Source organism: Arachis hypogaea, chromosome 11 (assembly GCF_003086295.3).
Source record: "Arachis hypogaea cultivar Tifrunner chromosome 11, arahy.Tifrunner.gnm2.J5K5, whole genome shotgun sequence".
Classification (NCBI taxonomy): Eukaryota; Viridiplantae; Streptophyta; class Magnoliopsida; order Fabales; family Fabaceae; genus Arachis; species Arachis hypogaea.
Window position 1 is genome coordinate 25,034,012 of NC_092046.1, and position 23,664 is coordinate 25,057,675.

Genomic DNA, 23,664 nt, shown 5'->3' on the forward strand with positions numbered 1-23,664 from the left:
GCTAAGCTTTTGAGGAGGAAAGAACTTGGCTAAAAAACTTGCTTTTGTTCCTCCTGAACCTCTGCTTTCCTGCTGTCTTCATCCAATCCTTCATACTCCTTTCCATGGCAAGCTTTATGTTGGGCATCACCGTTGTCAATGGCTACATCTCGTCCTCTCTGTGAAAATGGTCCAATGCGCTGTCACTGCATGGCTAATCATCTGTCGGTTCTCGATCATACTGGAATAGGATTTACTATCATTTTGCGTCTGTCACTACGCCCAGCACTCGCGAGTTTGAAGCTCGTCACAGCCATCCCTTCTCAGATCCTACTCGGAATACCACAGACAAGGTTTAGACTTTCCGGATCTCAGGAATGGCCGTCCATGGGTTCTAACTTATACCACGAAGATTCTAATATCTCGGACTCGGTCTCTTGTATTAGATATCTAAGAGATATTCATTCTATCTCATCTTCATGTAGAACGAAAGTGGTTGTCAGGCACGCGTTGATGCCAGGGCATCTTGGCCAGTTTCACTGACCTTTTCTTTACTGTTTTTAGGTTAGTTTCATGCATTTCTTTAGGAAATAAGCTAGTTTTGGGTAGATATTCACTTATGCCTTGATTTAAGCATACATTGTGCATTATACATAATTTCATGAGGATTTTGCATAAGTTTAGTGACAAATATTATGTTGCATTACTCATGACTTGGACTAGAGCTTTGATGCACTTTATTGCTTGATTTCAGGACTAAAAGGAAGCAAGAAAAAGGGGAGGTAACTTGTAAGATTAATGAGAAAAGTGATTGCCAATAACACTCTCAAAAAGCCATCAATGCCCACGTTAGAGAGTCACGTTAACTAAGTTAACGTGAACTCTAACGTGGAGAAGAGAAGTTGAGCCAACGTTAGTGACACTTAACATTGTCACTAACGTTGGCAATTACTCATAAGTGGCCACGTTAGAAGATCTTGTATGAAATAGAACTTGCTTCCATGTTATGTTGAACCTTTTTCAATCATGTCTTTTAAGTTTGTGGTATTGAATAGGTCTATGTGTGCTAGTCTTTATGTCGCTGCATCCTTACTTAACTTACTTGTATGCTTGTTCCTTTTAAATCAAATTTAAGAAGAGAATGATATTATTTTCAAAAGACCAGAGTAGAGTTCATATTGTGGAAGTGCATTCATGAATCTTTGGGGTAGTCATAAGTTAGCTAAGTTAGTTCAACCACAAGGTTAGGAGGACAACTATCTATCATGAATACTTTACTTTGGATACACTCATGAGACTAAGTTAATAACAAGATCCTAAGAAGAGAAAAGGGAAAGAACAATGGAAGTGAAAAACAAAAGAAAAAGAGTAAGCAATAAGGCTAGGCATCAATGGTTTTAATCTTAGGGCAAGTGTCTGTGGTGCTCCTGTGTGAGGGATCTACTTGGATGAATAAGCTCTTAGGGGTGCCTTATCACTTGGTAACTTGGGTTAACTAACTCGGGATTATCAGCTGAAAATCCACTATCAAGAGTAACCCTCACTATAGAGCATTTAGTAACCCAAAGAGGTGCTGGACACCAAGGTCTCAAGAAAAGAAAATAAACAAACTATATGCCTGTGGTGTGTATGTATGGGGGAGAGACTTGAGGGAGTAAGTCTTTAGGGGTGTCTCAACACCTAGCACCTTGAACCAACTGGTTCGGGAGTGTTGGCTGAAAGCTTATCTTAAAGAGTTGCCCCTTGTAGAGCACTTAGCCTAAATAACACAAATAACCCTTGAAATAACAATAAAAGGATCAATGAATAAAAGTCTCATGGGATATAAACAAAGTAAGTGTTTAGGGACATGATAAAGGTCTGAAAGCCAGTAATGGAATGAACCTAAGTTGCTATGCATGAAACCACCATAAAATCAGTAACATGACTTCCACAAGAATAACTCATTCCTCTGGATATTCCATTCATCATTCTCTTGTTCTAGTACTTGCTTAGGAACAAGCAAGCTTTAAGTTTGGTGTTGTGATGCCAGGGCATCTTGGCCAGTTTTACTGACCTTTTCTTTACTATTTTTAGGTTAGTTTCATGCATTTCTTTAGGAAATAAGCTAGTTTTGGGTAGATATTCACTTATGCCTTGATTCAAGCATACATTGTGCATTATACATAATTTCATGAGGATTTTGCATAAGTTTAGTAACAAATATTATGTTGCATTACTCATGACTTGGACTAGAGCTTTGATGCACTTTATTGCTTGATTTCAGGACCAAAAGGAAGCAAGAAAAGGGGAGGTAACTTGCAAGATTAATGAGAAAAGTGATTGCCAATAACACTCTCAAAAAGCCATCAATGCCCACGTTAGAGAGTCACATTAACTAAGTTAACGTGAACTCTAACGTGGAGAAGAGAAGTTGAGCCAACGTTAGTGACACTTAACATTGTCACTAACGTTGGCAATTACTCATAAGTGGCCACGTTAGAAGCCACGTTAACCTAGTTAACGTGGCCTCTAACGTTAAGGGGGGAAGAGAAGCCAACGTTAGTGACACTCAACATTGTCACTAACGTTGGCCTATGGTGCAAAGTACCACGTTAACTCCCACGTTAACTTGGTTAACGTGGGAACTAACGTAAGAGATGAAGAGTTGTCGACAACGTTAGTGACACTCAACATTGTCACTAACGTTGAAGCAACCACACAACCCCCAAGAGTCACGTTAACTTCCACGTTAACTTGGTTAACGTGGAAGCTAACGATGAGGAATGAAGGATGAGCCAACGTTAGTGACACTCAACATTGTCACTAACGTTGGGATGGCTAAGGATGGCCACGTTAGAAGCCACGTTAACCTAGTTAACGTGGACTCTAACATGAGACCTAGGGGCACATTGGAACGTTAGTGACAATGTTGAATGTCACTAACGTTCTCGAAGGTTAACAAGGCAACGTTAAAAGTCACGTTAACCTAGTTAACGTGGGTTTTAACGTGAGGCAAAGGGCTGCATTGGAACGTTAGTGACAATGTTAAGTGTCACTAACGTTCTCGAACTTATATTCTCACTAAATATTAACACCCCTAACGTCCTGAACTAAAGTCTCCGCCCACTTCGCACTTTCTCTCTGCAAGTAAAGCCAAGCCCAAATAAAGAAAGGAACTGCTTCAAACTCAAGATCCAAAGGCCCAAGACTTGAAGAATCACACTAGAAGCTGAGAAGAGTAGTATATATAGGAGTAGCTTTGAATTGAGAAAGAAGTTCTGGAGGCTGGAAAAAGAGAACTACTCTCTGTAATTTACTTTCTTTGCAATTTCTAGTTTTATGATGTATTCTCCATCTTTGTTTTCATTTTCAAGAGCTATGAACAACTAAACCCCTTTCATTGGGTTAGGGAGCTCTGTTGTAATTTGATGGATCAATACTAATTTTCATTATTCTTCTTCTATCTTCCCTCTTGATTTTACTTGAAAGCTTTCGATCTTCATCCAATTGAGTAGTTATCTTGGAAGAGAAGCTATTCAAACTTGGATCTCTTTTGAACCTTGAAAGAGGAATGAAGAGATCAAGCTAGAAATGCTTTCTCATGCTGGACCAAATTGGATTTGGATGGGTATCTGACTATAACCCTCTCAATACTTGATTTGGGAAATGCATGTGGTATAATCAGTGACCATACTTCATCTCTTCTCATGAGCAATTGACCAAGGAATTGGCTATTGATCAAGATTTGAGAGATTGAATTGCAAGAAATTGTAATTCAATCACTTAAGATTGTCAAGGAGATCAATGAGTGCATTGATTGAGGAAGAGATGAAAATGAACTTGATCTGGAGAATTGCAATATCTCCTAAGCCCAATGAACTCCCCATCTCTGATCTTACCCATTCTCTTTAATTTCTGCTATTTACTTTTATGAGCAAATCCCCCATTTCCATTTACAATTCTGCAATTTATTTTCAGTCATTTACTTCCAGTCCTTTAATTCTAGCATTTACTTTTCTGTTATTTACATTCCCGCCATTTTTATTTCCTGCAACTCTCAACCCAATATCTGGATTCGCTCAACTAGAACATTCTTCTAATTAAAGTTGCTTGATCAATCAATCCATGTGGGATTCGACCTCACTCTATTGTGAGTTTTTACTTGACAAAAAATTCGGTACACTTGCCGAAGGGAGATTTGTTGAGAGACAAGTTTTCCGCGCATCAAGTTTATGGCGCCGTTGCCGGGGATTGATTGTGCATCAACAATGATTAAATTGGAAGATCACTAGATTGAGCATCTTTATTTTGTGAATTTCATTTTCTGTTTGAGTGATTTACTTTTTGTTTTAGTTAAACTTCTTCCCTTCACCCTCTACTCTTTTGTTTTTCTTTGTTATTTTCAATTCTGTTTGCTAACCCACTAACTGTTTGATATATTGCATCACCCACAACTAACAGTAATTCTGACACAAATACTGTCTGCACCTATTTTCTTTGCTTGTACTTGTTAGTTGTATGACAGGGAGAAAAAGCGGGGCTTCAACTTCTTTTGATTCTGAACCTGAGAGAACCTTCCTTAGACTAAGGAGGGAGGCAAAAGAAAAACGTGTAGTTGGTGCTGAAGTAGAGGAGGAACACTTTGAGGAATACTTTGAACCAAACATGGAAGAAAACATGGAAAATCATCATGAAGAAAAGACTCACAACCATGGCAGAGGAGGTGGAGCAAATCATGCTGGGAAGGATAGAAGAGTTTTGGGCTCTTACATCAATCCAAACCCAGGCAATTATGGGAGTAGCATCCAAAAGCCAACAATCCATGCCAACAACTTTGAACTTAAACCACAGCTCATCACCCTTGTTCAGAACAACTGTTCGTTTGGAGGAGGTGTTCAAAAAGACCCCAATCAACATTTGACCACCTTCCTAAGAATATGTGACATAGTGAAATCTAATCGTGTTCATCCTGACGCCTATAGACTGCTCTTATTTCCTTTCTCACTCAGGGACAAGGCAGCCAAGTGGCTGGAATCCTTCCCAAGGGAGAGCTTGACAACTTGGGAGGATGTGGTGAACAAATTCTTAGCAAGATTCTACCCTCCTCAACGAATTAATAGACTGAGAGCTGAGATTCAAACTTTCAGGCAACAAGATGGTGAGACTCTGTATGAAGCATGGGAGAGGTTCAAGGACTTAACAAGGAGGTGTCCACCTGACATGTTCAACGAATGGGTGCAGCTGCACATTTTCTATGAAGGTCTCTCTTATGAGTCAAAGAAGGCTGTAGACCATTCATCTGGAGGATCTTTGAACAAGAAAAAGACCATTGAGGAAGCCATAGATGTTATCGAATTAGTAGCAGAAAACGACTACTTCTATGCTTCCGAAAGAGGGAACACAAGAGGAGTGATGGAGCTAAACAATGTAGATGCTCTGTTGGCCCAAAACAAGCTCATTACCCAGCAGCTAGCTGACCTCACCAAGAAGATGGAGAGGAACCAAGTAGTAGCAATCTCATCTTCATCAACAATCTAAGAAGGAGCGAATGAAGAAGCAGAGGGGAGTCAGGAGCAAGCCAACTACATTGGGAATTCACCAAGGAAAAACTATGATCCATACTCCAAGACTTACAACCCTGGATGGAGAAACCACCCAAACTTTGGGTGGGGAAGTGAGCAAGATCAAAACCAAGACCAGAGATGTTACAACTCTAACAACAATGCAGCTCATCAGCAATTCACCCAGAGGACATCTCAACACCCCCACAACAACACTTCTCCACACACTTATCAAAACCAAAACAGCACATCTGCTCCGAACCACTCATCAATTGATGACAAGCTCTCTAAGATTGAAGCCTTACTTGAAGGAATATGCCAAGAGATTCAAGAAAATAAGGTGTTCAAAGAGGAGGTGCGAGCCAATATTAAGAACCAGGGAGAGACCATTAGGAAGCTGGAATTCCAGGTGGGATATTTAGCTGAGAAGATTCCCAAACCTACAGATAGCTTCCCAAGTGACACGGAGAAAAACCCCAAAGGAGAAGCAAAGAAAGTAAGATGGGAAGATTGCAAAATGGTCACTACAAGTGATCAAGAGACTGAAGACAAGCAAGGCAAACTTCTCCAACAACCTGAAGACAACTCAATAAAGGAGGAGGATAGAGATCACAAAGAACCAGAAATGTCACAACAAGAGTTGCTGATGCTCTATGCACCATTCCCTCAACTGCTCAATGGTGCTGTGGGAAAAAGAATATACTCAAAGTTCCTAGACTTGTTTGCATCTCTGCATGTGAACATACCATTCATCAAGGCAATTCAACAAATGCCTGCATTCATCAAGTATATGAAAGAACTTCTTTCCAGGAAAAGCTCACTCAAGGGAGGGCAGACTATAGTGATGAACAAGGAATGTAGTGCCCTTATTCAACCTGAGTTGCCTACAAAAAGAAGAGACCCAGGAAGTTTTCATATCCCTTGTGCCATAGGTGAAACTATGTTCGATAGAGCACTATGTGATTTGGGGGCTAGCATCAACTTACTACCTTTATCCCTGGTGAAGAGGCTGCAGATTAATGAGATAATGCCAACAGATGTCATTATCAGACTGGCTGACAAAACTCAAAAGCAAGCAATAGGAGTAGTGGAAAATTTGTTGCTAAAGGTTGGGAAATATTTTCTCCCAACAGACTTTGTCATTCTGGACATGGAAGAGAGTCACACTCACCCAATCATATTGGGAAGACCATTCCTAGCTACGGCCAGAGCACTTATCGATGTAGAGAAAGGGGAGCTAATATTGAGAATCCATGATGAACGACTCAGCTTCAATGTCTTCAAACTCTCACAAGAAACAGATCAAGAGGACAAGGAACTAAGCACAAACCATAAGGAGACACTGAAGGAGGAGACAAGCACTGAAGCACAGCCAGTTCATTCTGAAACCCCCCTCAATTGATAAACAAGGAAAACAGCAATTGCCACAGCTCAAAGAAAAGTTGGAGGAACCTAAACATCTAGAGGCATGTGAAGATAACATCACAACTCCTGGGAGAAAAAAGGTCACCAAAGGGAAGGCAACCTCAAAAGAAACAAGGAAGAAGGTACCAAGGAAATGGAGGAACAAAAAGATCCCTACGGAAGACTTCTCTCCAGAGGATAGAGTGGTCTCAGCTTACTTCCCAGATCTCCCCCTAATCTCCCTACTGTACCATCTCAGTTACCTAAGGTCTTCACTATCAACAGAGTTCTTTCCCTGGAACATGTGGAGATCATTGATCCAACCAATGGATACAAGTCCACAGCAAGAGGGGAGGACTTTAAGCACTACCAACCACCTTGATGAAGGAAAAACGTCAAGCTAGTGACGCTAAAGAAGCGCTTCATGGGAGGCAACCCATGGTTTATATGTTTTTAAAATAATGAATAAATCAATGTTTATGAATTTCAACCCAAACTTGACAAACAGTTGGTGAAATCTTTATCATGCAGTATATAGTGAAGAATAAGTTTGGTGTTCAAAGCAAACCAAGATGCATGCTAGTCTTGAGAGCTTTGAACAAAACTTTTCATCACATTGCTTCAAACTAAGTTTGGTGTCACCTCATGGTGCCACCAAAATGCATATAAGGACCCACCAATAGTTAGTTAGTTAGTTGGAATTCATAAATAAACAATCAAATCCTTTCTTTCATTTTATTCTAGCCGAAGAGTTTAAATTTTTTTTTATGATATTAATTTGCTGATTTTAAATCTTTATAGGAAAGGAAAGGGAGCATAAAAAGGGATAGATTGGACAACCAAACAAAGAAGGTTCGGACACCACAAGAGGAGGGGTTACACACTTGTTCTAAAGAGGGAATACATTGGAAAATGTTGCCATGCAACATTGGAAAAAATGGAACCCCTAGAAGACCGAGCAATCCCTATCATAAAGTGATGATCCTTGTCTTCTAGCCATGCATAACCCTAACCGTCTATCAAGTGACCACTTCATCAATCTACACCCTCCATTCTCTCACAACCTCTTTATATAAACGACCCTTGTCCGTACCACCTTTCATTGTCATCACACACCCTTCACCACTCTTCATTTCGGTATAATACACCCCTATCTGATTATAAACGTTCCTCCTCTCACTCTCTTCACTGCCATAAAACCCTAAACAACCAAAAGTCTCCACAACCTTACCACCTTCACATATTAATCATCATTCATGGCATCTTCAAGTTCTAAGAGAAGGGAGGAAAAGAAACCCATGGAAGAACACCCATATGATGAGAAGAGGTTTAGAAGCTTGCATCATGCATTGCAATACGGGTGGATGGTTGATAAGGAAATCATCTATGAGCTGGGGTTTCAGGTTAAGAAGACTGAATGCCCCGAAATCACAGAGAAGGTAGAAAGGAGAAGATGGGAGCTCCTCACTGACCCGGTCACTAAGGTGAATGCAAATCTCATAAGAGAATTTTATGCAAATGCAGTCAGATATGATAAGAAAGATGAGTTATATACAAGCTTTGTGAGAGGAACAATGGTGTATTTTGGTCCCATGAGTGTAATGAGGGCATTGAAGCTACGGTCTATACCGTTTGAAGAAGAAAGTTACCACTCAAGATTGGACAACAACCCCAATTATGACCAGCTTTTACGAGACCTTTGTGTACCAGGAGCTGACTGGGAAAGGGGTGCAGGAAATAAACCAAAGTTCATTAAGAGAACAGACCTCACTCCTGAAGCTAAGGGGTGGTTCGAGCTAGTGAGGAGGTCTATTCTCCCAGCTGCAAACAACTCGGAGGTGAATCTCGAGAGAGCAACAATGGTGCATTGTATACTCAAGGAGGGAGAAATCAAAGTTCATGAGATCATAGCTCAAGGCATTAGAAAGATGGCAGAGAAAAGTGACTCAAGAGGAACATTAGGTTACCCCAGCACTATTTACCGAATTGCAAGAAAGCTAGGGTGGTTTTTGAAGATGAGGACCCCGTTTGGATAAAGGAAGGCATTCCAATAACGGACCGAAGGATGAACGCTGTAGCATCCCCCCTGCCTCAACGGAAGCAAAGGAAGAGAACAACCCCTCAAGTAGTGGAAGGCCAAGTCTCAGAGGGTCAAGCACAACAGACCTTGGACATGCACCAATTGCAGGAGGCCATTGATGGCTTATCTAGACAATATTTGGAAAGCCAAGGAGCACAGAAAGAGCTTCAACTACAGATGATGGGGCAGCAAGAGGAAACACTTTCAAGATGGATGACTCAGCAAGGTGAGTGGCAAAGGCAAATGATGGAACAGCAACTAAGCCAAGGACAACAATGGGGAGAAGCATTCAACAGGATGGAACAAAGGCAAAACGAGCAACAAAAATCCACCCAGAGGCTAATCAACATCCAAGCACATCAAGGGGCACACATACATGAGATGCATCGAAGGCAAATAGAACAGGTAGAACTATTGGACGAGCAAAGGGCGTTCGTAGAAGGAGTTTACATGAGCCAAACAGGACATCATATAAACACTCAAGCCAGACTCGGCTACTTAGTGGGACAGCTGCCAGTATTGCATCTAGGAATAGCCAAGTATGACGAAATGAAGGATGAATTAGCACAAAAGGAAAGACAAAGGGTGGAAGAGAGTCATGAGTCGGTGAGGAAGGCACTTGAGGATTGGAAGCAAGCAAGATTGGCACGGATGCGAGGAAATACAAGAGGAAACAAGGAGGACAAGCAAGGAAAAGAGCATGGACATCCACAATAGTAAAAGGTGGTGGAGTTCCTTCTTTGTTCCATCTTTCTCTATGTCTTAAAATAAGGAAGATCTTGTATGAAATAGAACTTGCTTCCATGTTATGTTGAACCTTTTTCAATCATGTCTTTTAAGTTTGTGGTATTGAATAGGTCTATGTGTGCTAGTCTTTATGTCGCTGCATCCTTACTTAACTTACTTGTATGCTTGTTCCTTTTAAATCAAATTTAAGAAGAGAATGATATTGTTTTCAAAAGACCAGAGTAGAGTTCATATTGTGGAAGTGCATTCATGAATCTTTGGGGTAGTCATAAGTTAGCTAAGTTAGTTCAACCACAAGGTTAGGAGGACAACTATCTATCCTGAATACTTTACTTTGGATACACTCATGAGACTAAGTTAATAACAAGATCCTAAGAAGAGAAAAGGGAAAGAACAATGGAAGTGAAAAACAAAAGAAAAAGAGTAAGCAATAAGGCTAGGCATCAATGGTTTTAATCTTAGGGCAAGTGTCTGTGGTGCTCCTGTGTGAGGGATCTACTTGGATGAATAAGCTCTTAGGGGTGCCTTATCACTTGGTAACTTGGGTTAACTAACTCGGGATTATCAGCTGAAAATCCACTATCAAGAGTAACCCTCACTATAGAGCATTTAGTAACCCAAAGAGGTGCTGGACACCAAGGTCTCAAGAAAAGAAAATAAACAAACTATATGCCTGTGGTGTGTATGTATGGGGGAGAGACTTGAGGGAGTAAGTCTTTAGGGGTGTCTCAACACCTAGCACCTTGAACGAACTGGTTCGGGAGTGTTGGCTGAAAGCTTATCTTAAAGAGTTGCCCCTTGCAGAGCACTTAGCCTAAATAACACAAATAACCCTTGAAATAACAATAAAAGGATCAATGAATAAAAGTCTCATGGGATATAAACAAAGTAAGTGTTTAGGGACATGATAAAGGTCTGAAAGCCAGTAATGGAATGAACCTAAGTTGCTATGCATGAAACCACCATAAAATCAGTAACATGACTTCCACAAGAATAACTCATTCCTCTGGATATTCCATTCATCATTCTCTTGTTCTAGTACTTGCTTAGGAACAAGCAAGCTTTAAGTTTGGTGTTGTGATGCCAGGGCATCTTGGCCAGTTTTACTGACCTTTTCTTTACTATTTTTAGGTTAGTTTCATGCATTTCTTTAGGAAATAAGCTAGTTTTGGGTAGATATTCACTTATGCCTTGATTCAAGCATACATTGTGCATTATACATAATTTCATGAGGATTTTGCATAAGTTTAGTAACAAATATTATGTTGCATTACTCATGACTTGGACTAGAGCTTTGATGCACTTTATTGCTTGATTTCAGGACCAAAAGGAAGCAAGAAAAGGGGAGGTAACTTGCAAGATTAATGAGAAAAGTGATTGCCAATAACACTCTCAAAAAGCCATCAATGCCCACGTTAGAGAGTCACGTTAACTAAGTTAACGTGAACTCTAACGTGGAGAAGAGAAGTTGAGCCAACGTTAGTGACACTTAACATTGTCACTAACGTTGGCAATTACTCATAAGTGGCCACGTTAGAAGCCACGTTAACCTAGTTAACGTGGCCTCTAACGTTAAGGGGGGAAGAGAAGCCAACGTTAGTGACACTCAACATTGTCACTAACGTTGGCCTATGGTGCAAAGTACCACGTTAACTCCCACGTTAACTTGGTTAACGTGGGAACTAACGTAAGAGATGAAGAGTTGTCGACAACGTTAGTGACACTCAACATTGTCACTAACGTTGAAGCAACCACACAACCCCCAAGAGTCACGTTAACTTCCACGTTAACTTGGTTAACGTGGAAGCTAACGATGAGGAATGAAGGATGAGCCAACGTTAGTGACACTCAACATTGTCACTAACGTTGGGATGGCTAAGGATGGCCACGTTAGAAGCCACGTTAACCTAGTTAACGTGGACTCTAACATGAGACCTAGGGGCACATTGGAACGTTAGTGACAATGTTGAATGTCACTAACGTTCTCGAAGGTTAACAAGGCAACGTTAAAAGCCACGTTAACCTAGTTAACGTGGGTTTTAACGTGAGGCAAATGGGTGCATTGGAACGTTAGTGACAATGTTAAGTGTCACTAACGTTCTCGAACTTATATTCTCACTAAATATTAACACCCCTAACGTCCTGAACTAAAGTCTCCGCCCACTTCGCACTTTCTCTCTGCAAGTAAAGCCAAGCCCAAATAAAGAAAGGAACTACTTCAAACTCAAGATCCAAAGGCCCAATGCTTGAAGAATCACACTAGAAGCTGAGAAGAGTAGTATATATAGGAGTAGCTTTGAATTGAGAAAGAAGTTCTGGAGGCTGGAAAAAGAGAACTACTCTCTGTAATTTACTTTCTTTGCAATTTCTAGTTTTATGATGTATTCTCCATCTTTGTTTTCATTTTCAAGAGCTATGAACAACTAAACCCCTTTCATTGGGTTAGGGAGCTCTGTTGTAATTTGATGGATCAATACTAATTTTCATTATTCTTCTTCTATCTTCCCTCTTGATTTTACTTGAAAGCTTTCGATCTTCATCCAATTGAGTAGTTATCTTGGAAGAGAAGCTATTCAAACTTGGATCTCTTTTGAACCTTGAAAGAGGAATGAAGAGATCAAGCTAGAAATGCTTTCTCATGCTGGACCAAATTGGGTTTGGATGGGTATGTGACTATAACCCTCTCAATACTTGATTTGGGAAATGCATGTGGTATAATCAGTGACCATACTTCATCTCTTATCATGAGCAATTGACCAAGGAATTGGCTATTGATCAAGATTTGAGAGATTGAATTGCAAGAAATTGTAATTCAATCACTTAAGATTGTCAAGGAGATCAATGAGTGCATTGATTGAGGAAGAGATGAAAATGAACTTGATCCGGAGAATTGCAATATCTCCTAAGCCCAATGAACTCCCCATCTCTGATCTTACCCATTCTCTTTAATTTCTGCTATTTACTTTTATGAGCAAATCCCCCATTCCCATTTACAATTCTGCAATTTATTTTCAGTCATTTACTTCCAGTCCTTTAATTCTAGCATTTACTTTTCTGTTATTTACATTCCCGCCATTTTTATTTCCTGCAACTCTCAACCCAATATCTGGATTCGCTCAACTAGAACATTCTTCTAATTAAAGTTGCTTGATCAATCAATCCCTGTGGGATTCGACCTCACTCTATTGTGAGTTTTTACTTAAGGACAAATTCGGTACACTTGTCGAAGGGAGATTTGTTGAGAGACAAGTTTTCCGCGCATCACGCGTTCATAGGTGGGAATGGTGATGAGCATCACATAATCATCACATTCATCATGTTCTTAGGTGCGAATGAATATCTTAGAATAGGAATAAGCTTGAATTGAATAGAAAAATAATAGTACTTTGCATTAATTCATGAGGAACAGCAGAGCTCCACACCTTAATCTATGGTGTGTAGAAACTCTACCGTTGAAAATACATAAGAACAAGGTCCAGGCATGGCCGAGAGGCCAGCCCCCTAAACATGATCAAAGGATTAAAAGATAATCTAAAGATAATCCAAAGATGTAAATACAATAGTAAAAAGTCCTACTTATACTAAACTAGTTACTAGGGTTTACAAAAATGAGTAATTGATGTAGAAATCCACTTCTGGGGCCCACTTGGTGTGTGCATGGGCTGAGCATTGAGCTTTACACATGTAGATGCTTCTTTTGGAGTTGAACGCCAGTTTGTAACCTGTTTCTGGCGTTGAACTCCACTTTGCAACCTGTTTCTGGCGTTTAACTCCAGAATGCAGCATGGAACTGGCATTGAACGCCAGTTTGCGTCATCTAAACTCGGGCAAAATATAACCTATCATATATTGTTGGAAATCCCTGGATGTCTACTTTCCAACGCAATTAAGAGCGCGCTATTTGGAGTTTTGTAGCCAGAAAATTTACTTTGAGTGCAGGGAGGTCAGAATTCAACAGCATCTGCAGTCCTTCTTCAACCTCTTAATCTGATTTTTGCTCATGTCCCTCAATTTCAGCCAGAAATTACCTGAAATCACAGAAAAACACACAAACTCATAGTAAAGTCCAGAAATGTGAATTTTATTTAAAAACTAATAAAAATATACTAAAAACTAGCTAAATCATACTAAAAACTATGTAAAAATAATGCCAAAAAGCGTATAAATTATCCGCTCATCACTCTGCAGGTATTCAATCTGCTTCATTAGATAAGGAACTATGTTTGGTGTTCACACACCGACTTAAGTTCAGAAAATCACAAGCATACATGCATACTAACTATTTCTCAAGTGCTTGGGGAGCAAGCAACTTCCAATAACTTTGCAGGAAGATACTTAATCTCTTGGAAGGAATGGACACCATCATCTAAAGAGATGAAGAAGGGTACAAAAGCTAAGGATGGTGATGACAAAGAGGAAACAAGTGGAATCCAGGAGGTTGTACTGTTACTTGACTATCTTGAGCTTAAATCTGTTAATTGGAAGTGTAATTGTACCCCTGTTGAAGTGTGTCTTGTTAGTTATGCGTCAATCACTATTTATTTGTTTTTATGCTGTGATGGCTTGCTAGCCTAAGTACTTGCTTCATTTTCATCTTGCTTGAATTTTATGCTATGTCCTTGAGCTTAATAAAAGAAATTATGAGAAATTGCTGTGAAAGACAAGAGTGAAATCCAATGTGCAAAATTAAGTCCTAGTATTATGGTGGTATTTGCTAGCTAAGTTGATTCATCAATAAGGTATAGGGCTAAGATATCTCTTGAATTATGAGCTTGAAGTGCATTCTATGAGACTTAAATGAATTAATAAAGATCCTAAAAAGAGAAAAAGAGAATGAAAAAGAAAGAAAAGAGTAGAAAATAAAAATAGGCACCAATAGTTTGAACCTTAAAGCATGTGTCTGTTGTGTTTTTGTGCAAGGATATGCTTGAATGAATAAGTTCTTAGGAGTGCTTCATCACTTGACAACTTGGGTTAACTAACCCGGGATTGTCAACTGAAAATTCACAATCAAGAGCAACCTTGTCACAAAATATTTAGCAACTTAAAGAGGTGCTGGACACCAAGGTCTTGAGAACAAATAACAAATCATGTGCCTGTGGTGTGTATGTGCTGAGGAGAGACTTGGGTAATAAAGTTCTTAGGGATGTTTCAACACCTAGCACATTGAACCAACTGGTTTGAGAGGACTGGCTGAAAGCCTATCCTAAAAAGTTGTCTCATTACAGAATACTTAGCTACCGAAAGCAATAAGCTCTAAAGAAGGAAAGAAAACAAAAACAGAGAAGTTAAGGATCAAGAATAAGAGTCTCATAGAAAGGCAATAGAGTGAGAATTCAAGAGCATATGAGAGCCTAGAAACCAGCATGAACATGAACCTAAATTGCCATGCATGAAACTCCATGAATCAAGGATTTGCATTCTCTGAATAAGGACTTGTATCTCTTGTATTTTCATGTTCTATCACTTGCTTGAGGACAAGCAAGATTTAAGTTTGGTGTTGTGATGCCAGGGCATCTTGGCTAGTTTTACAAGCCATCTTTAGTTTATTTTAGAGTAGTTTCATGCATTTCTTAGGCAATAAGTAAGTATTTGGATGAGAAATTCATGCTTGTCTTGATTCAATCAAACATTATTAATTTTGTGCATTTTCATGAGATTTATGCAAAGAATTGTTTGATGCTATGAATGATGCATTATCTTGTGATTAAGGCAATACTTTGATGCATTTTGTTTGGTTGATGATAGGTAAGAAGAAGCTAAGAAAAGGGAAGACAAAGAAGAAATAAGAAAGCCATGAAAGGAAGCAAAGGGAAGTAACGTTGGAGCCAAAGTTGGTGCTCCAACGTTGCTAGAAACGTTGCTCCTCACAGCCTGAAGGGGTATACTTCAAATAAGAATAACTTGAGCTAAAGAGCTCAAAATGAGGTGATTCTAAAGGCATTAAAAAGTAGGAATCGAGAGCATTCCAAGTATATATGGCACTACATGGTGGACACTAAAATTGAGGGAGAAAACTGCCCGAAAAGTGTATAGACGAACATAGTTCCAACCTGTAGTAAGGCCAGCTGACCTCAGCACCTTCAATGGAGTATAACTGGAGCTGTGGAGCTTCAAATGATATGCTTCCAATGGAATTGGAAAGTAGACATTTCGGGCTTTCCAACAATATATAATAGTATGGGGTGGACAATACGTTTGAGCTTCCGAATCTGGCATTTTTACCAACGTTGGTGTAAACATTGGTGGGCCAACATTGCCTCTAACGTTCCACACCGACGCCAGCGACCCTGTCCCCTTCAAAGGAGCATAACTTGAGTTGCAGATGTCCAATTGAGTTGATTCTAGTTGTTTTAGAAAGTTGAAATTCCGAGCTTTCCAACCATATATAATAGTCTATAGTGGGCATGAAATTGGAAACGTTGACAAGAGGACAAATTAACGGCTTGATGTGCAATTTCCCCCAACGTTTTGCTTTCTGGAAATTGAAAAAAAAAAACAATCCATGCGTACGCGTACGTGAAGCGCATGCGTGGATGTGCCAACGTTGGAGGGAGCGTTTGATGTCCAACGCTAAGGCCAACGTGCGTGATGAGAAGGAAAAATCTGGAATTGGAAATTTTTGCATCCACGCGCGCGCGTAAGCGCGTAGCTTACGCGCACGCGTGGATGCGTATTTTGGACCCAAATGCACAAACGCGCAAAGCACACATACGCGTGGATAGAAGAACGTTGGCACTCCAACGTTGAGTCAAACGCCAATGACAGCAACCAGAACCCATTTTTTCAAAGGGACGTTTGACTCAATGGTTGCCCAAAAACGTGGACTCAAACGTTGATATCAGAATTGCACAATTGACACCTCTCTCTTCTCAACTGCAATGGGAGCCAATCCACAATCAAGGCCAAGGCCCACATCCAAATACTTGATCCAATTGAAGATGAGAAGAAGGGTATAAATAGAAGAATTGTTGAAGATTGTGGAGCTCTTGGGAGGCCCTGAGGGGGCTCTGGGAGATCAGTACTCTGTTTATTTTTCTTCTGCACTTTTCCCTTTTGTTTATGTACTTTTTTTCTTTTACTTTTTAGCTAGGCTTTATTTTGCTACACTCTTTTTCCTCTGTAAATTGAATTAAGCTATGAACAACTAAACCTCTTTCACTGGGTTAGGGAGCTCTATTGTAATTCAATGGATCAATAGTAGTTTTAATCTTCTTCTTTTTTCTTTTCTCTTGATTTTAGTTAGAAAGCTTTCGATCTTAATTCAATTGGATAGTTGTCTTGACAGAGAAGCTATCCTTAATTGGAATTCTTCGGATCCTTGAGAGAAGGATGAAGAATTAATACTAGAATTACTTTCTCACACTGGATTAGATTGGGGGTTGGATGGATATTGTGACATTTAATCCTACCAATACTTTGATCTATGAATTTGCGTGGTATAGTCAGTGACCGAACTTCAACTCTTCCCATGAGCAATTAAATCAAGACATTAGGCAATTGTTCATGCTTAGAGAGATTGGTGAGCCAAGACATTGGAATCCAATCATCTAAGATTGCCAAGCAATGTCAATGAATGCATTGATTGAGGAAGAGATGAAAATGATTTGATCCGGAGAATTCAATATCTCCTGAAACCCAATGAACCCCCTACTCTGATCTTCCCTATCCTGTTTACATTCTACTCTTTAATTTCATGCTCAATTTCTCCATTCCTATTTAATTTCTTGCAATTTAAGTTTCTGTTATTTACTTTCTTGCAATTTTAATTTCTGTTCCTTTAATTTCATGCAATTTAAATTTCCCGCCAATTTACATTCTGCAACACCAATTCAATTCTGATTTCACTCAACTAGAACAATTCTCCGATTAACATTGATCAACCAACCAATCCTTGTGGGATTCGACCTTACTCTATAGTGAGTTTTTACTTGACGACAATCCGGTGCACTTGCCGATAGGAAATTGTTCAGAGACAGTTTTTGAGTGAATCACCTAGTCTGCTAGTGGTACATTAGGCCGATCAGATAACAATTCTATATATGCTTGTAAAAATTGTTGCATAGCTCGGTGACGAATTGCCGTTGAAAGTTGTATTTCTTCAATTGTGTCTAGATCAAATCTTCTTGATCCGTCTGATGATTCAATGTCGGCCAGCTAAGCTCGTAGTGAAAACTGAGAAACTTCCACGGGGATCATTGCTTCAGAGCCATATACTAATCGGAATAGCGTTTCTCCTGTTGTTAAATGTACAGTGGTGTTGTATCCCCATATTACCTTTGGGACTAGTTCGGCCCAAAGGCCCTTAGCGTTATCAAGCTTTTTCCTTAAGGCATGCAAGACGACTTTATTTGCAGCCTCTGCTAAGTCGTTTGTCTGTGGGTGTTCAATCGATGAAAAATGTTGATTGATTTTCAAATCCTCCAAAAAATAAGTGAACTTGTTATCAGCAAACTGGCGACCATTATCAGTGATAATGCGCCGAGGTATGCGAAATCGACAGATAATATTTTTCCAGAAAAAAGAAATCATTTGCTGAGATGTAATTCTCGCCAGAGGCTGAGCTTCTATCGATTCGGAAAAGTAGTCAATTGCCACTATAAAAAAATTTACCTCTCCTGGAGCAAACGAGAAGGGGCCGAGTATATCAAGCCCCCATTGATAGAATGGCCAAGTTACCTCAAAACTGTGTAGAACTTCGGCAGGTAAATGTATGATGGTTCTATGCATTTGGCAGTTTGTGCATGTCTTAACCTTCTCGGCACTGTCCTTTTGTAAGGTCGGCCAATAAAAACCACCACGAAGTAATTTTGAGGACAAGCTTTTGGCGCCGATATGTATGCCGCATATGCCTTCATGGGCCTGGGCAAGCGCTAGCTCGGCTTCATTCCTGGAGAGGCATTTTAACAAAGGTCGAGAAAAACCTCGCCTATATAAACAGTTATTGTACATAGTAAAAAAGGATGCTTATCTTTCGATCCTTTTAGCATTGGTGACATTGGTTGGGATTGTTCCTGACTGTATATATGCTAAGTAAGGTTGACGCCAATCGTCATCTTGTATCAAACTTAAAACTTCGGTTAGAGATACGCTTGGAGTAAGTAGTGTAGATTGGTAAAGAGAAGAAGCGTATGTTTTTGACCTTGCAAGTTTAGACAAAATATCTGCTCGGTGATTATTCTCTCGAGGTATGTGGTGCATTTCAAATTTAGAGAAGTATGAAATTAAACCATTGACAATATCAAGGTATTTTGTTAATAGGGGGTCTTTAACTTGATAAATATTGTTTACCTGTTATACCACGAGTAAGGAATCGCAGTATACCTTTAGTTCGGAGACACTTAAGTCGGTTGCGAGCTTTAGGCCGGCGATGAGTGCCTCATACTCTGTTTGATTGTTGCTTGCTTTAAATGATAAGTGCAGAGACTGTTCCATGACAAAACCGTTTCCATCTTCTAGAATAACCCCAACTCCACAGCCTTGAGTATTAGATGCTTCGTCCACATAAAGTGTCCACTGAGCTAAGTTGCTCGCTGGGTTTGGTTCGGTGAATCCGGCGAGGAAATTGGCGAGGTATTCCGACTTGATTGGACCTTGGCTCTTGTACTGAATATCGAATTCAGAGAGCTCGACCGACCACTTTATTAGCCGTCCAGCCAGCTCGGGTTTACATAACACTTGTGGTTGGTCGGTTCTCACATTGATGACATGACTTTGAAAGTAAGGTCGGAGACGGCGATCTGTGAATATTAAGGCCAATGCCAGCTTTTCTATCTTTGGGTACTGAAGTTCAGCATTTTGTAATGATTTACTGACGAAGTAAATCGGCTGATGTATCTTCTATCTTTCTGTAATAAGCACGGAACTTACAGGCCAGTCAGTAACAGACAAATATAAATAAAGTTCTTCCCCTGGAAGAGGTTTTTGTAAAATCGAAGGCTTTGAAATTGTTGTTTTAAGTTCTAAAAATGTTGCCTCACATTTCTCAGTCCAGAGGAATTTGTTCTTCTTTTTTAGTATTTGGAAAAAATAGAATGACTTAGATGCTAGGCAGGGCAAGAATCTTGACAAAGCGGCCAGTCTCCCTGTTAGGCGTTGCATTTCTTTGATAGTCTGTGGGCTGGTCATGTCTAATATAGCTCGGCACTTCTCTAGATTTGCCTCGATTCCTTGGTTCATTAGCAGGAACCCGAGAAACTTTCCTCCCTGTACTCCGAAAGCACATTTTTCGGGGTTCAGCCATATATTGTATCGTCGAATTTGATGGAAGATCTCGTGCAGGTCTGTTATATGGTCATTGCCGGCCTTAGTTTTGGCGACCATGTCGTCGACATAGACTTCCAATACTTTGTCCATAAGCCGTTGATATGTGGCTCTTACATTCTTAAGTCCAAAAGGCATAACCTTATAGCAATAATTTCCATTAGCAATAATAAAAGCAGTTTTATTTTGGTTAGATGGGTGCACAAAAATATGGTTATATCCAGAATATGTATCCATAAAACTTAAAATTTTATTACCTGAGGCATTGTCAACTAGAGAATCAATAGAAGGTAGAGGGTAAGCATCATTTGGGCATGCTTTGTTGACATCAGTGAAATCAACGCACATGCATCATTTACCATTTTGTTTTCTGACCATTACCACATTTGCCAGCCAGGTAGTGAACAAGTCGGCATTTTGGGCCAAGAACTTTTGAATCCGGGCTTTTTCTTCGGAAGTGAGACTTATACCTACATAAGTAAATTTTTGTAAATCAGTGTTAAAATATAATTTCTCTATGTCTTCTGTTGGCGTCAGCCTCTCGAGAAATTTTGCCCTTGGGTCGAGATCGGAGAGGGGTAGACGATCTTCGGGGTTTGTGATGTTGTTAACTTGCAGTCCGGTAGGTCAGCTGGGGTGTTTGAGACTGATGTTGTAGCAATGCCGAGCTTCTCTATGGTCGCTGTGAATGGTAGCAATGACATCATCCTGCATAGAAAACTTCACACAGAGATGAATTGTAGATACTATAGAACCGAACTTATTAAGAAAAGGTCGACCTAGTATTAGGTTATAAGGAGTAAAGAAATCAACTACTAAATATTGTATGTCATAGGTTTTGGATAAGGGATGCTCACCCAGTGTGGTTTTCAACCACACAGACCCTAAGATGGGAACACGTTCACTCGAAAAATTGACCAAGTCCCCTATGGATGGCTGGAGAATGTTGTCGCTTAGCTTCATCTTCTGGAAAGTGGAATAGAAGAGGACGTCCACGCTGCTTCCGGGATCTAGCAGTATTTTTCGCACCAGAAGGTTGCCTAATTGGATTGAAATAACCACTAGATCGTCCAAATTCGAAGTTATTGTAGTAAGATCGGATTCTTGGAATGTCATTTGTAGAAGATGTGATGATGTCTGATTTTGAGTTGAGCTACCTTCCACTGGTCACATAGCTCGGTACGAACGCTTTCGTGCCGAGCTTGTGGGTCTCCCACCTGCAAAACCTCCAGAAATGCAGTTAATTACACCCCGTGGCTGCTCGGGATGACTCGAAGTTGCTTTGTCTTTGCCTCGGGAGTCTTGTCCTGCCGAGGTGTTGTCAGCCGAGGATGGTGTCCGCCTATGGATATGTCCACTGATGTACTTGTCTAAATGACATTGCCAAGCTAATCGCTCCAAGAGGTCTTTAGCTATTATACATTCATCGGTGGTATGTCCGTGCTTTTGATGGAAAGTACAATACTTAGATTTCTCAACATTTTTGGTGTCCTGGTAAGTGCCGGCTTTTCTGGGTGGTTTGATCAGCTTGGAATTCAGGATTTCCTTGATGATTTTATCCCTCTTTATGTTAAACTGCATGTATAACTCATAACGGGGGGGTTAATTTTAAGTTTTTCTTGTTATCCCGTTGTTTGTCCACTTCTTTGTGCTGAGATTTCTCGGATTTTCGAGTTTGTCGCAATTCTTCGATGTCAATCTGTCCTTTTTCCTTCTCCTGGAACTTGGCTAAAGTTTTTGGCTTGGCAACAGCGATAGCCTCTTGGAACTTTCCGGGCCGAAGTCCGCTCTTGATGGCGTGCAAATGCAACTCGGGGTAGAAATCTGGTATACTCATTACCACCTTTGTGAAACGGATCATATAATCTTTGAGGCTTTCGTTCGGCCCCTGTTTGATCGTATTCAGATAATCTGGGTCGTGCAAGTAGATAGCAGAGCCGGCAAAATTCTCCTCGAAGAGCTTTGCTAATAGTTGAAAATGAGAAATGAAACCTGCACGCAAAGAACAAAACCAATCAAGTACAGGACCGTCTAAATAGGAAGGAAAACAACGGCATAAAACTTTATCAGATGCACCATTTACTATTATTATAGATCTGAACTTGTTGAGGTATTTCTTTGGATCTTCTATCCCATCATAGGGAGTTAAGGTCGTTGGCAAGGTGAACCTTCTGGGCAATTCGAAGTTCATAACGTCGGCTGTGAAAGGTCCCACGGGGTCGTCAGGCTGAACGGTTTCGTTCTCTTGCTGAGCCTCCTTATTTTGGGGAGGTCGTGTTTTGTTATTCCGAGGAGTTTCAGATATGTGAGTCGGGCCAGACTGATACTCATCATCTTCCTGCTGCTTGCGGCGGCCATTATTATGTTCTAGCCTTGTGTTAGCCAACTAGGCCATCTGATTTGCCAGTCGCTGATTTTCCTCCGTCATGCGTTGGTTGGCTTCGGCCATGCATTGGTTCACTTGTTACAACTCCATTACCATTCGAAGAAGTTTGAATGGTGTAGAGGGACGTGCATCAGCCATGGGCAAATACGAAAGTTCTGAGGCCAATGAGTTATGAGTGATTTTATGTATTCGGCCCTTCGGTGGGCGCCAATTTGTTCTTGAGTGGGTACCTGAACTTGAGTTCGGCTACTGAGGGCTTTGTCCGAGCTATGATCTCAGGCTAGCCGAGCTTTTCGCCCCAGAGTATCCCACGTCATCAGCGATGTGAGAAAGAGAGGGGAGTGTGCCTGCAAAAGGCACTCCGATGCTTAAGTCAGTATAGTGAGTTTTTCTTTTTTTCAGGTTCTTGGAAGATGCAATGTCTTACCTTTTATAGCTGAACTTAGCTCTTACATTTTTCGATCATTATTCTCATTGAATGGCGTTATATTTGAATTCAGGGCCGATTTATAACGTTCGAAACGATTCTGTAATGTCTCGGCCGAGTTATAGCACATCAAGCCAATTTTGCAACATCTCGCCTGTGTTATAGCACATAAAGCTGATTTTGTAACGTCTTGCCCGTGTTATAGCACACAAGGAAGAATGAAAGAATTGAAATTGGACCAAACACAAGCATAAGACCCAACTAAGTGATCCAAGTCGATTCACTTACTCACTTGGTTGCTAACTAAGAAATGGAATTCTATTTCCATCTGAACTAAACACAAGCCATCGAACCAAATTCTCTATTCTCTCTCTTCTCTCTCTTTTCTCTCACCCACGTGAAGAAGTTTAGAAGAAAAGCAAGAAAAAGAAAAATTCTGATTAAGGCTCAAATCAAGAAAAAAAAGGGTTACCAAAATCAAGCAAGTCAATTAGCTAGGGTTTCAAGCAAAGATTACACTCTAAGGCTACATTAGAGAAAGCTTTTCTTGTTTGTGCTTCATTTGAAATTGTTGAAAAAATCCTCCTTTTGCAAGCACCGAATGGGAAATCTGATTCAAATGGAGGTGATGGAGCTTTGTAACAAATCAACGGTCAAGAAAAAAACTTGGAGCCAAAGCACAAACGAATGGTTCTTATCTTTGAAGAAATTTGAAAAATGATGAAAGAGAAGATGGTAGGTATGGATGCATGTATGGTTCAATCACTGCTGCTACTCTATCTCTCTTCTATGCTGCTGCTACTGCTGATTTTTGTGGAGAGAAGTCAAATGTGCT

General features: G+C 40.2%; 1 non-coding gene across 1 annotated transcript; it reads right to left on the reverse strand.

Moving 5' to 3' along the window:
* Positions 1–5,079: 5,079 nt before the first annotated feature.
* Positions 5,080–5,183, reverse strand: LOC112725790 (small nucleolar RNA R71). Its single transcript, XR_003164873.1, has one exon. It is a non-coding gene; the product is annotated as a small nucleolar RNA R71 (small nucleolar RNA).
* Positions 5,184–23,664: the final 18,481 nt, after the last annotated feature.